Here is a 13132-nt window from a genome sequence, read left to right on the forward strand (position 1 = left end):
GTTTATTTTATTCAACACGTGTAATTATATATCATGTGTCCTCTTCCAGCTATGTGTACAGCACAGTCTGGGTGCTTGTCTTTCCAGTGCTGTATGTACTATATGTAGCACCGGCTTGGTTCAGGTGCTCATCTCTCACCTGGAAAATTGTACTCTCCTAACCAGGTTCCTTGCTTTCACTTGCCTTGTCCTAAAAAACATAGTGTAAACAATTTCTAAAGTTATGTATCATAAATATAAATCTTCTCATGCCACTACCTTGCTTTAAACCGTATAACAGTTCCCATGGCTTGTAGGGTAAGGTCCAAAGTTGACAAAATTGTTTTGATTCTCCTGGAATCTAGATTTCTGGGTTCATGGAATTGGGTTGACCCATTCAGCCATCTGCCCTTAGGTATCCTTTTGAACCTTAAAGGACCTGGTTCCCTGGAGTCACTTTAAGGTCAAACAATAGCTTAATAAGCAGCTTAGTGGAGACCATTTGGCCTTGGGCATTGGGTTCTTTTGGAAAATTGTCTATGTGTAGCCAGCTTCGAGAAGCAGGGATTCTAGGGTCTGACTAGAGGCAGTGTTTCAGGATACATGGCGTGTCCTTGGTGATTCTGTTTCTGTAACCTACAGTCTCTGAAATCCTGCCCTTCAGCTGTTTACTATGATTCCATGAAATTGATTTTAGAACATATTCCAAGATAGGGATAAGGAGTTATACAGGAACTCACATACCTTACTAACTCCTTGCTTAAACCAATTAAAAAAGAACTTGTTTTGGGATGAGAGCTTCCTTGATGAAATTCTTGAATTCTGAAATTCAAATGTAGACTTTCTTGGAGACTTTAATGCATTTTGCTTACCAGTATTTACTTTTGTTTTTCTTTTTAGTTTTAAATATGATTGGTAGCTGTTACAACTGATATCTGAGCCAAAGTGGTAATGTTAACTGAGGGAAATTCCTGCACCCCATAAGTCAACCATTATAAGGTAAGAGTGTGTGCTTTTTATCTGTTAAAGCCATTTAGTTTCTATAGTATTATAATTTGGAATTTTAGTTTTAAATAGGATAGTAGAAGCCTACATATGTAAATATTAAAAGCAGGTAATATTTGAGAACTTTAGATCCTGATCGTAGTTCAAGACTTTTATAGAGAAAAAAATATATAACTTGATATTAATTTTATATTTATTTTTTATGTGAAAAACAAATTTGGTTATCTAGTTTATGACATATTAAACTGAGTTCTTGTTTTATTTTCCCCCTATAGTTTTACCCATTTACTTTTTATTTATTTGGCTTAACCAGTTTTTTTATTCTCTAAACCTTCCTAATGAGTGGGTACGAGAAGTCAAGATGCTAAAACTCATACCTAGTTGGTTTTACTGTAACTTACTTGAACTGAATTGGGGGTGATTCTAACAGTGGCTGAATTGAGGGTTTGAATTATTTATGGATTTAAATGGTCTATATTTGCTCTATCTTTAAGGAATAATTGAAGAATAATGAGACATAGATCAGTACGACAAGATATTCCTTTGAGTTTCACTTTCTTCATGTGCAAAAATGCTTTCGTTTTTCTTGCCTATTTTATGGAGTTGTACAAACCAGATGAAATGTTGTGAGACTGTTCTCTTCTTTTTGTTTGTTTTTTTCAGTGGGAGTAGGAGGAGAGAATAGTAAAAGTCTTTTGGCTTTAAGATGGTATTGAGAGAGAACATAACGTAGAGGAAAGCATGCTCTTCCAGAAATTTGAAGATTTGATCTAAAATCCTATCTCACATTGACCTTGGATATATTATTACATTAATTTACTATAGAGAAATCAAATTTAATTTCCATACTTTACTTTTCATGTAAGTTTTCAGGAACATATTTATGTTCTCTGACTATAATGGTAAGGTTTTGTATCAATAATCTAAACTTTCACCTTAAGAAATAATAAAAGAAGAGCAGACTAAAATCGGCAGAGGAAGGAAATAATAATGATATGAGCAGAAATCAGTGAAATTGACAGCAGAAACACAGTAGAAAAAAAAAAAATCAATGAACCCAAAGCTGGTTATTTGATGAGATCAATAAAACTGATAAACATGTAGCCAGACCAATCAGTAGGGAAAAAAGAGAGAGAAAAAAGAAATTCCTAATATCAAAAAAGAAAGAGGGGTCATCACTACAGAGCCTACAGCTATTAAAAGGATAATAAAGGGAATATTATGAACTGCTTTATGTCAATACATCTGATAACTTCGATAGACATAGCCCATGAAAGACACAAACTACCAAACCTCACTTAAGAAGAAATGAATGGCCTAAATGACTCTTAATCTGTTAAAGAAATAGAGGTTGTAGTTAAAAACCCTCCCACAAAGAGAATTCCAAGCCCAGAAAACCTCACCAGTGAATTTTAGCAATCCGTTAAGAAAGAAATAATACTGGTACTACACAACTCTTAAAGAGTATAGAAGAAGGGAGGAAACACTGACTTATTTTATGAAGCCAGTATTATCCTGATGTGAAAACCAGACAGAGATATTACTTAACAAAATATTAGTGATTTGAATCCAATGTATATATAAAAAAGATAATTTATCTCCCCAAGTACCAGTTATTCCAGGAACAGAGGGTTGGTTCAACATTTGAAAACCAGGTGTAAGTCACAATATCAACAGTTTAAATAACAGAATTAAAAAAAACAGATGGCAACAACACCAAAAAAAAAAAAAAAACCCACATGATCGTCTCAGCAGATGCAGAAAAAGCATTTAACAACATTCACCAGCCATTCTTGATTCAAACTCTCAGAAAAATAGCAGTAGAAGAGAGCTTCCTCAAATCAATAGAAGGTATTTCTGAAAAACCTATAGCTAATATCATAATTGGAGTCCCTGGGTGGTACAGACAACTAACTTGCTTGACTGCTAACTGAAAGGTTGGTGACTGGAGTCTACCTGAAGGCACCTCAGTAGAAAGACCTGGTGACCTGCTTCCGAAAAATCAACCCTTGAAAGCCCTGTGTAGTACAGTTCTACTCTGACACACATGGGGTAGCTGTGAGTTGGAATGTATTCATTGGAAGCTGGTTGTTTTTTTTAATATCATAATTGTTAATGAAAGACTAAATGCTTTCTCCTAAGATCAGGAACAAAGCAAGGATGGTCACTCTCACTGCTTTGATTCAGCATTGTACTGTGAGGTCCTAGTCAGTGCAGTAAGACAAGAAAAAGAACTAAAAGGTATGTGTCATGGATTGAATGGTGTCTCCCAAAAATATCTGTCAACTTAGCTAGGTCATGATTCCCTTGTATGATTGTATAATTGTCTATCATTTTATCTTCTGATGTGATATCCCTATGTGTTATAAATCCCATCACTATGCTGTAATAAGATGGATTAGTGGCAGTCATACCGATAAGGTCTACAAGATTAGGTAGTGTCTTAAGCCAATCTCTTCTGAGATATAAAAGAGAGAAACAAGCAGAGAGACATGGGGACCTCCTACCACCATGAAAGCAGCGCTGGGAGAATTTTGCGTCCTTTGGACCTGAGGTTTCTATGCTGAGATGCCCCCAGACAAAGGGAAGACTGATGCATCAGAAGGAACTTTCTCCAGAGCTGACAGAGAGAAGGCCTTTCTCTGGCGCTGGCGCCCTGAATTTGGACTTCTAGCCTACTGAACTGTGAGAGAATAAACTTCTCTTTGTTGAACCCATCCACTTGCGGTATTTCTATCATAGCAACGCTAGATGACTAAGACAGAATTTGGTACCAGGAGTGGGGTGCTGCTCTAACAGATACCTAAAATGTGGATGCAGTTTTGAAACTGAATGGTTAGAGGAACAGTGGCAGAGGACCAGCAGCAGAAGAGAATTTGTAGTGGCAGAGAAGCAGCAGCAGCAGAACCAGAAGACCAGTGCCAGACAGCGCTGGAGCTGACCCACAAAGCGAGATAGCTAAGTGCCTATGTGCAGGAGGCTTCCTGGCGGAGTGGGATGCCTTTGGGCACTTATCAGCGGAGCTACAGAGCTTTGGAACACTTGCCCCAGCAGGGCAGATGCAGGCGTGAGGCCCAAAGAGCTGAGAGACCAAGAAACCAGGAAGCAGATGCTGAAGAGACAAGGAACACAAGAAGCCGAGGTGCTTCAGTCTCAAAAGGTATGGCCAGGACCTCTGGGGCTTCCAAGGGTGGACCCGTGGCCTCTGGTGTTTCTAAGGGTGGAGTTGCTGTTCAGATGGACTAGGAGAATGGTGTGCCTAAACCCAAGGGAGCAGAGTTGCTGTCCCAGTGGGCCTGGAAGGCAGAGCTGAAGTCCAGAGCCGAGGGGCCTGCACTCAGAATCCAGAGAGTGTGGCCAATACCTAGAGTCTGGAGGCCAGTGCCGTTGTGTAAATGGTCTCAGAGGACAGAGGATTATTTCAAGCCTTGAGGGCTAATGTAACATGTTCTGCTAACTTGCTTGGTGCCTATTATGCCTTCTTTCTCCCATTTGTAATGAAAATGTCTAGCTTGTGCTTGTTCCACCATTGTACTTTGGAAGCAGATAACTTGCATTCTATATTTCACAAATGAAGAGGAATTTTTGAATATTGGACTTGATTTAATACTTTTGCTATGATATGATGGGGTAAATATGTTTTACGTGTGGCAAGGACATGAGTTTTTGGGGGCCAAAAGGTGGAATGTCATGGATTGAATTGGGTCTCCCGGAAATATCTGTCAGCTTGGCTAGATCATGATTCCCTTGTTTGATTGTATGATTGTCTACCATTTTATCTTCTGATGTGAATTCCCTATGTGTTGTAAATCCTATTACTAAGATGTAATAAGATGGATTAGTGGTGGTTGTACTGATAAGGTCTACAAGATTAGGTAGTGTCTTAAGCCAATCTCTTTTGAGATATAAAAGAGAGAAGCAAGCAGAGAGACGTGGGGACCTCCTACCACCATGAAAGCAGCACTGGGAGCATTTTGCATCCTTTGGACCTGAGGTTTCTATGCTGAGATGCTCCCAGACAAAGGGAAGACTGATGCATCACAAGGACCTTCCTCCAGAGCTGACAGAAAGAGGAAACATTTCCCTGGAGCTGGCTCCCTGAATTTGACTTCTAGCCTACTGAACTGTGAGGGAATAAACTTCTCTTTGTTGAAGCCATCCACTTGTATTTCTGTTATAGCAGCACTAGCTGACTAAGACAGTATGTATATAGGGAAAGAAGAAATAAATCAAATTCAGAATTCTCATAGCAAAGGAGCCTGAGAAATACAAATTTTAGCCTTCTAGCCTCTGTAATATAGGGAAGAAGATAGAAGGAGATGGGGGCAGATGCTGAATTCCAGTAGACGATATCTCCTAAATTTTGTTTTTGTGGTTATGATCTGAAAATAATAAATGCAGGGTGTGATTTATATCACTGGTGATTTTCAGTTACCATTTTCTCTAAAGTTAAAAGTCAGCATTATCTGTTGGGAGAGTCTTACGTCAGCATTTTCTTCTTTCTTGTAACATAGCCTGGAAAGCTGCATGTAGTACTTCAAAGTTAAATGTTGGCTTAAACTTCATTAAATAGACTTTTTTTTTTTTTTTTTTAATTTAAAGAGAAGAGCCATCTGAAACAATGTTAAGATGCTCTCCTAAATTTTAAAAGGACAAGCAGAATTACTATTGTATTATCACTGTCATGTAGCTTTTGGATGAGTTAATTTTTTTTTTTTTTTTTTGGTATGCAGGCTGTTTATACCTTAGAATAAATTGAGGTGTTTTATGTAATCATGTATGCCACATATTATGCCTATTGATTTCTGCTCAGTATTTTCCAGATTTGATCATTTATATGATAGGTGGCAATATAGTATAGAGAAAAGGTCATGAGCCTGGAAATTAAGGAAATCCGAGTTCCAGTCCCAAGTATCTGCTGATAGTTATGTGGCAAGGCGGTGTCTCTAGGTGGTTTGGATGGAAGCGTTTCTAAGTCCCTTGCCATGAAACAGTTTTACAGCCTAGGTGGAATGCTTATAAATTGAAACAAATCTGTAGTTTAATAAGTGGGTGTGTGCCTCTCTTCATGACGTACCGCCAGCCATATCAGTGATGTATTTGGTGCTGAGTACCTGGTATGACAGGGTGATACAGTAGAGGGAGTGTAGGCTTAGAAATTAATCAATAATCTTGGGTTCAAATCTTAAGAACAGTCAGGCATAAGCCTCTGAACAACATTCACTGGAATCCTGAGCCTCAGTTTCCTCATCTGTAAAAGGAGGATTAAAAATCTTGGAGAGCTGCCGAAAGCATTAGAAATAACTCGCAAAGCATCTGGGCAGACAGTGGGCACACAAGTGGTGGCTCTAATGGAGCTTTGTTGCAGAAATGTTGGCATCTTAAAAATTTGTTTTTGACTGTAAGTTGTTGGTTATGTCACTTTGGCTAAGTTGTGTAACCTTTTTGAGCCCTGGTTTCTTTTATCTCTTAGATGGGGGCAATACCAACCTATAAAATTGTAATGGGGCTGAAACGACATTATGTTTGTTAAATGCTCAGCTGCTCTTATTTCCAGTCATTTTACCTTGTCACTATTTGCTATGATTTTGTTTGTTGTTGTTGATTATCTGTGTAGTTACCTAGAAACCCTGACTGATCCTGTTTTTCCCCCATTTACAGGTGTGTGTGTATTATTATTGTGGCAACATATATAACAAAACATTTGCCATTTCAACCAGGGCCATAGGGGGACTTGGAAATTAAATATGAATTTATTTTAAAAATATGTACACATGGTAGGAGCTTAGTAACTTATTTAAAATCTTAAGAATCCAAACTAAAGAGGGACATAACACAGCATAAAAATAAATTTAAGAGGAGATACAAGAAATAAATGGTGCAGATTCTGGAACAGAAGCTTGTTTCTGAGCCATGCACCCCTATCTGCTGTGATACTCAGGAAAGAAGGGCCAGGGGAAAGAGAGGAAGACTTATTCTTTACTTATTGGTGGTTTTTTACCAAGTTCCCAGCTTTCCTGCTCTATATTCCTAGTCATTATAGGTTGTTTTTCTTCACGTTTACTTGCTTTGATGTTTCTTCCCACAGTAGAGAAACTATAAGACAGGAAAACCTTGGCGGAGAAAAATCTTGATCTAGAAATCCAGTCTCTGCCTTTTCAGTTGGAACCAGATATTAGGTCTCACCCGAAGTGTCTTTAGGTGCTACATTGTGGCCCACAAAAGGCAAATGACCACTTTTTACTCCAGAAAGTAGCAGACATAAAAAAAAACCCAAACCCATTGCTGTCTAACAGATTGAAACTCATAGCGACTCTATTGAACAGAGTAGAACTGCCCTGTAGGGTTGCCAAGGAGCACCTGGTGGATTCGAACTGCCAACCTTTTGGTTAGCAACCAAACTCTTAACCACTACACCACCAGGGTTTCCACCAAACATAGGTATTTGGCAAAAATTTCAAATATCATTATGTTACTTCATAGACATAATAAATCTGTTTTGTTTTAGGATATGTATTATTTAGGTTTTGAGGCTATTTAATAAAGACCAAATCCTTTTAAAAAACAATGGAGTATGGAGGCGGAGCCAACATGGCACTCTAGATAAAAGCACCATGCCGTCCCTCCACAGAAGAAACCTGAAAAACTAAGTAAAATAGAGATAAATGTCAATCCTAGAACCTTAAGCTTCAAATGAAGAATTAAAGAACTCAACCAAATACCGAATGGGATAAGAAACTGACAGAGCCCAGAGAGCAAGGAGAGATAGGAGTGGAGGTCCCCATCAGCTAATGCAGCACGGATTCTCCATCTTTGATTCCTGTCAGAGATTGGCAGGCAGGGAGTAGGGGAAAGCAGCTTCACAGAGCTCCCAGCAGGAGACAGAGCACCTGGTAACCACCGATACACTTTTCCATCCCGCACGCTTCTTCTCTCTGCTCGGCCTCCACCTCTTACCAGTGAGCCTGGAAGTGCCGGCTCTGTGCCCCGTGGAATCACCCCGCCCACACCGGCCAGCTCCTTCAGTGCAATTTCATTGTTTTTGGTGTTGCTTCTTTTGGTTTCTTTCCTACTTCTCACTTTCTCCCCCTCCTTTCTCTCGAACACCTGCCTCCACGTGCAGTCTTTGCTTCTTCTTGACAGGTTGTGAAAGGCTGCTCAGCTGGGGAACTGCTTCCCCAGCGCTGCCACACTGGTGGGATCCCCAGGACCTTTTGTTCGTTTGTTTTGTCTTGTTTGTTTGTTTTCTTTTTCTATTCATAGCTTGGGAAGCTCTTCTAGCGGGGCTGCATCATGTGGCTTGAGAGCCACTTCCTGAGTATGCACAGCCACGCTGGTGGGATCCCTGGGGGCATTTCTTCTTTTTCTTTTTATCTTTCTTCATTTCTCAGTTTCTCCTCTCTCTCCACTTACCTTCTTTGCCTGTCTCCCGAATACCTGGTGCTGTGTGCCATCTCTGCCCCTTCTAGCCAGGCTGTAGTGCGCAGCTTGGGAACCACTTCCACGATCTGCTCAGCTACTCTAGTGGAATCCTTGGGGGCCACTTCATTTCTGTGTCTCATCTCTCCACTCCAATGGCAAACCCCCTCAGCACTTTTTTGTTTTGTTTTTGGCTCCTATTTCTCTTTCCTCTCTCTCTTCTTTTCCATACTTGTCTTAGCTCCACATATCACAACTTCCCCCTATCCTCTTGCCTACCGGTACCATGTGCTGAACATCACACTCATGAGCAGCAAAGCACGACCTACCAGAATCTGCCCTGTGTTGACCCCAGCCCGCCCTGTCAGCCCCAGTACGTGCCACGAACAACCCATCTAAGCCCTTCCCCTTCAGCTGGACCTGCCCTGCTGCACCATAGCTGAGTGACTGGCCCTGCCAATTGGGCAAGAAGGTGAAAAGTATGCCCTCAGACGAGCAAACAACAAAGAAGGCACAGCCCATCTCCTCAGACATAACCAAATAAAACAAAAAGCAGGACGAAGCAAACAAATCTACAGTCAATAAGTGAAGAAATAATTACTGAATGTCCTGAAGACAGCACGGTATCAAAACATATAAAAAAATAGGACAGGATGGTTCCAGCAGGCATCCAAAATAAAACACCAGATGACTTTTCAGTAGAAGAAAAGGCACTGGAACTACCTGAAAGGGAATTCAAATCTCTAATAGTCAAAGCTATCCAAGAGTTGAAGGAAAACACAGACAAAAATGAGAAAAAAATAGACAAACCCATGGAAAAGGCAGACAAATTCATGGAAAATACATTCAAAAAAATGGGAGAATTCAGGAAAATAGTACAGGAACAAAATGTTAAAATAAAGCCACAATTAGAAATCCCAAAGATACAAAACAAAATTTCAGAAATTGACAGTGTCATAAAAGTCTGAGAAGAAAGTTTGAAACAATGGAAGATAAGATCGGCAAAATTGAAGACAAATCCTTGGATACAACTTTGAGGAAAAATCAGAAAAAAAGAACAAAGAAAAATGAAGAAATCCTGAGAAATATATGGGGTACAATCAAAAGCAAAAATCTGCATATGATCAGAGTTCCAGAACAGGGAGAAAACAGAAAAACAGAGAGGATCATTGAAGAATTGGTGACAGGAAAGTTCCCTAATGTCTTGAAAGATAAAAAGCTGACCATCCCAAAAGCTCAACAAACCCCATACAGATAGACTCCAAAGAAAATCACCAAGGCATATCATAATCACACTCACTAAAACCATAGACAACGAATCCCGAGAGCAGCTTGAGAAAAATGAAAAGTCACAGAGTGGAAATAGTAAGACTAAGCTGTCATTACTTGGCAGAAACCATGCAGGCAAGAAAGCAATGGGATGACGTATGTAAAACCTTGAAAGAAAATATTGCCAACCAAGAGTAATATATCCTGCAAAACTCTCGTTCAGATATGATAGTGAAATTAGGACATTTCCAGATAAATAGAAACTAAGGGAATATATAAAAACCAAATCAAACTTGTAAGAATTATTAAAGGGAGCCCTTCAGTTTGAGAACAAACATCAGACCACAGTCCGAATCTAGGATGCAAGATCGTATCAGCCGGATACCAACCTAGGAAATGAACTTTAAAAAACTGTTCAAAACCAAAAGATTTTCAGCAGGAAACCAGAGAGGTTAATCTGTAAATGATAACAACATCAGAACAATAAAAGAGGGATTAAATGTTTTAGGTATAGAACTTTCTAATAGATAGGAAAGCAAGGCAATACCAAGTAATAATAATAAAAAAAAAAATCTCAAACGTAAGAAGGTAAGGGTAAATTTCAAGGTAACCACAAAGAAAGTTAACAAACCTACTCATTAATATAAAAAAGAAAAATTCTCAGTGAAAACAAAAGAAATGGAAAAAAAAATCTACAAAGAAACGGAATTCAGCAGAAGAAAGTAAGAGGAACAAAGAAAAATCTGCACCACAAAAAAAAAAAAAAGGAAAAAGCACTACAAAATGACAGCAATAGACTAAAAAAAAAAAATTTTTTTTTTTGACCTATCAATAATTACACTGAAGGTAAATGGCCTAAATGCAGCCATAAAGAGGCAGTGACAGAATGGATTAAAAACAGGATCCATCAATATACTGTCTACAAGAGACTCACCTTAGAAACAAAGATGTTAATATATTAAAAATCAAAGGATGGAAAAAATACATCAAGCAAACAACTACCAAAACAGAGCAGGAGTGGCAATACTAATCTCAGATAAAATAGACTTTAGAACAAAATCTACCATAAAAGAGAAAGAAGGGCATATGTAAAGATTAAAGGGATGATCCATCATGAAGACATAACCATAATATCTATACACCCAATGACAGGGCTCCAAAATACATAAAACAAACTAAGAGCACTGCAAAGGGAAATGGACAGTTCTACAATAATAGTGGTAGACATCAACATACCACTCTCGGTAAAGGACAGAATATCTAGAAAGAAACTCAACGAAGATACAGAAGATCTAAAGGACACAGTTAGCCAACTTGACCTCATAGACATATATAGAACACTCCACCCAACAGCTGCAAAGTACACATTCTTTTCCAAGGCACATGGAATGTTCTCCAGAATAGACCACATCTTAGGCCACAGAGCAACCCTGAACAAAATCCAAAGCATTGAGATAATACAAAGTACCTTCTCTGACCATAGCATCATCAAAGTAGAAATTAACAACAGAAAGAACAAGGAAAAAAATCAATTACATGGAAACTGAATAACACCCTGCTTAAAAACCACTGGGTAATAGAAGAAATCAGAGGTGGAATCAAAAAATTCCTAGAATCAAATGAGAATGAAAACATCATACCAAAACCTTTGGGACACAGCAGAGGCAGTCCTTAGAGGTCAATTTATAGCGGTAGATGCACACATCAAAAAAGAAGAAAGAGACAATACTAGCTGCACAACTCGAACAAATAGAGAACAGCAAAAGAAGCCCACAGCCACCAGAAGAAAGGAAATGATAAAGACCAGAGCAGAAATAGAGAATAGAAACACAGTAGCAAGAATCAACAAAACCAAAAGTTGGTTCTTTGAAAGGATCAGCAAAATTGACAAACCACTGGCCAAACTGACAAAAGAACGGGAGAGGATGCAAATAACCCAAATAAGAAATGAAATTGGAGGATATTAATGGGCCCAACTGAAATAAAAAGGATCATTAACAGAGTATTATTGAAAAACTATACCCCAACAAATTTGAAAACCTAGAGGAAATGGGCAAATAAGACATGGATGCCCTTTATCACCACTCCTATTTAAATTATACTGGAAGTCCTAGCTAGAGCAATAAGGCAAGAAAAAGAAATAAAGGGCATCCAAATTGGTAATTAAGAAGTAAAACTCCCTGTATTTGCAGATGGTATGATAGTATACATAAAAGACTCCACAAGAAAACTACTGGTACTAATTAGAAATATCCAGCAGAGTCGGAGCATACAAGATAAATACACAAAAATCAGCTGGATCCGTAAACACCAATAAAGAGACCTATGAAAACGAAATCAGGAAAATAATACCATTTATAATAAAAAAAATAGTCCCTAAAAAGTAAAATACTTAGGAATAAATCTACCAGGATATAAAAGACATATACAATGAAAACTGAAAAACACTACTGCAAGAAACCAAAAGAGATATACATAAATGGAAAAACATACCATGCACATAGATAGGTAGACTCAACATTGTGAAAATGATAGTTCTACCCAAAGCAATTTACAGATAAAATGCACTCCTGATCCAAATACCAGCAACATTCTTGAACGAGATGGAAAAAAACTAATCATTAACTTTATATGGAAAGGGACGAAGCACCAGATAAGTAAAGCACTGTTGAAGAAGAATAAAGTAGGAGGACTCACACTACCCGACCTCAGCACCTGCTATGCAGCTGCAGTAGTCAAAACAGCCTGGTACCGGTACGACGACAGATACATTGACCAATGGAACGGAATTGAGAACCCAGGTGTAAATCCATCCACCTGCGATCATCTGATCTTCCACAAGGGCCCAAAGTCCATCACATAGGGAAAAGATAGCCTTTTTAATAAATGATGCTGGCAGAACTGGATGTCCATCTGCAACAAAAAATGAAACAGGACCCATACTTTACCCTGTATACAGAAACTAACTCAAAATGGATCAAAGACCTAAATATAAAGCCACAAAATATAAAGATTATAGAAGAAAAAGTAGTGCTAGAGACCCTAATACATGGCATAAACAGAATACAAACCATAACTAACAACATACAAACTCCAGAAGACAGGCTAGATAACTGGAATCTCCTTAAAAGTAAACATTCCGCTGGTCTCATCCCTCAGAGGCAAGGGAGAGTGAAGAAAACCAAAGATACAAGGGAAAGACTAGTCCAAAGGACTAATGGACAAGAACTCCCATAGCCTTCACCAGACCCAGTCTAGTACAATTAGATGGTACCTGGCTACCACCAATGACTGCTCTGACAGGGATCACAATAGAGGGCCCTGGACAGAGCTGGAGAAAAATGTGGAACAAAATTTCTAACTCACAAAAAAAGACCAGACTTACCGGTCTGACAGAGACTGGAGAAACCCCTAGAGTATGATCCCTGGACACCCTTTAACTCAGTAATGAAGTCACTCC

At 38.8% G+C, this 13132-nt stretch overlaps 1 protein-coding gene across 2 annotated transcripts in view; it reads left to right on the forward strand.

Moving 5' to 3' along the window:
• Nucleotides 1-13132, forward strand: part of WASF3 (WASP family member 3) — a 152372-nt gene that overhangs the window by 79924 nt on the left and 59316 nt on the right. For both annotated transcript variants that reach the window (XM_049867219.1, XM_049867220.1), the window contains exon 2: nt 880-978. The gene's annotated coding sequence lies outside the window, so the exon portion shown is untranslated. The remainder of the gene's footprint in view (nt 1-879; nt 979-13132) is intronic.

This window comes from Elephas maximus, chromosome 23, assembly GCF_024166365.1.
Source record: "Elephas maximus indicus isolate mEleMax1 chromosome 23, mEleMax1 primary haplotype, whole genome shotgun sequence".
NCBI lineage: Eukaryota > Metazoa > Chordata > Mammalia > Proboscidea > Elephantidae > Elephas > Elephas maximus.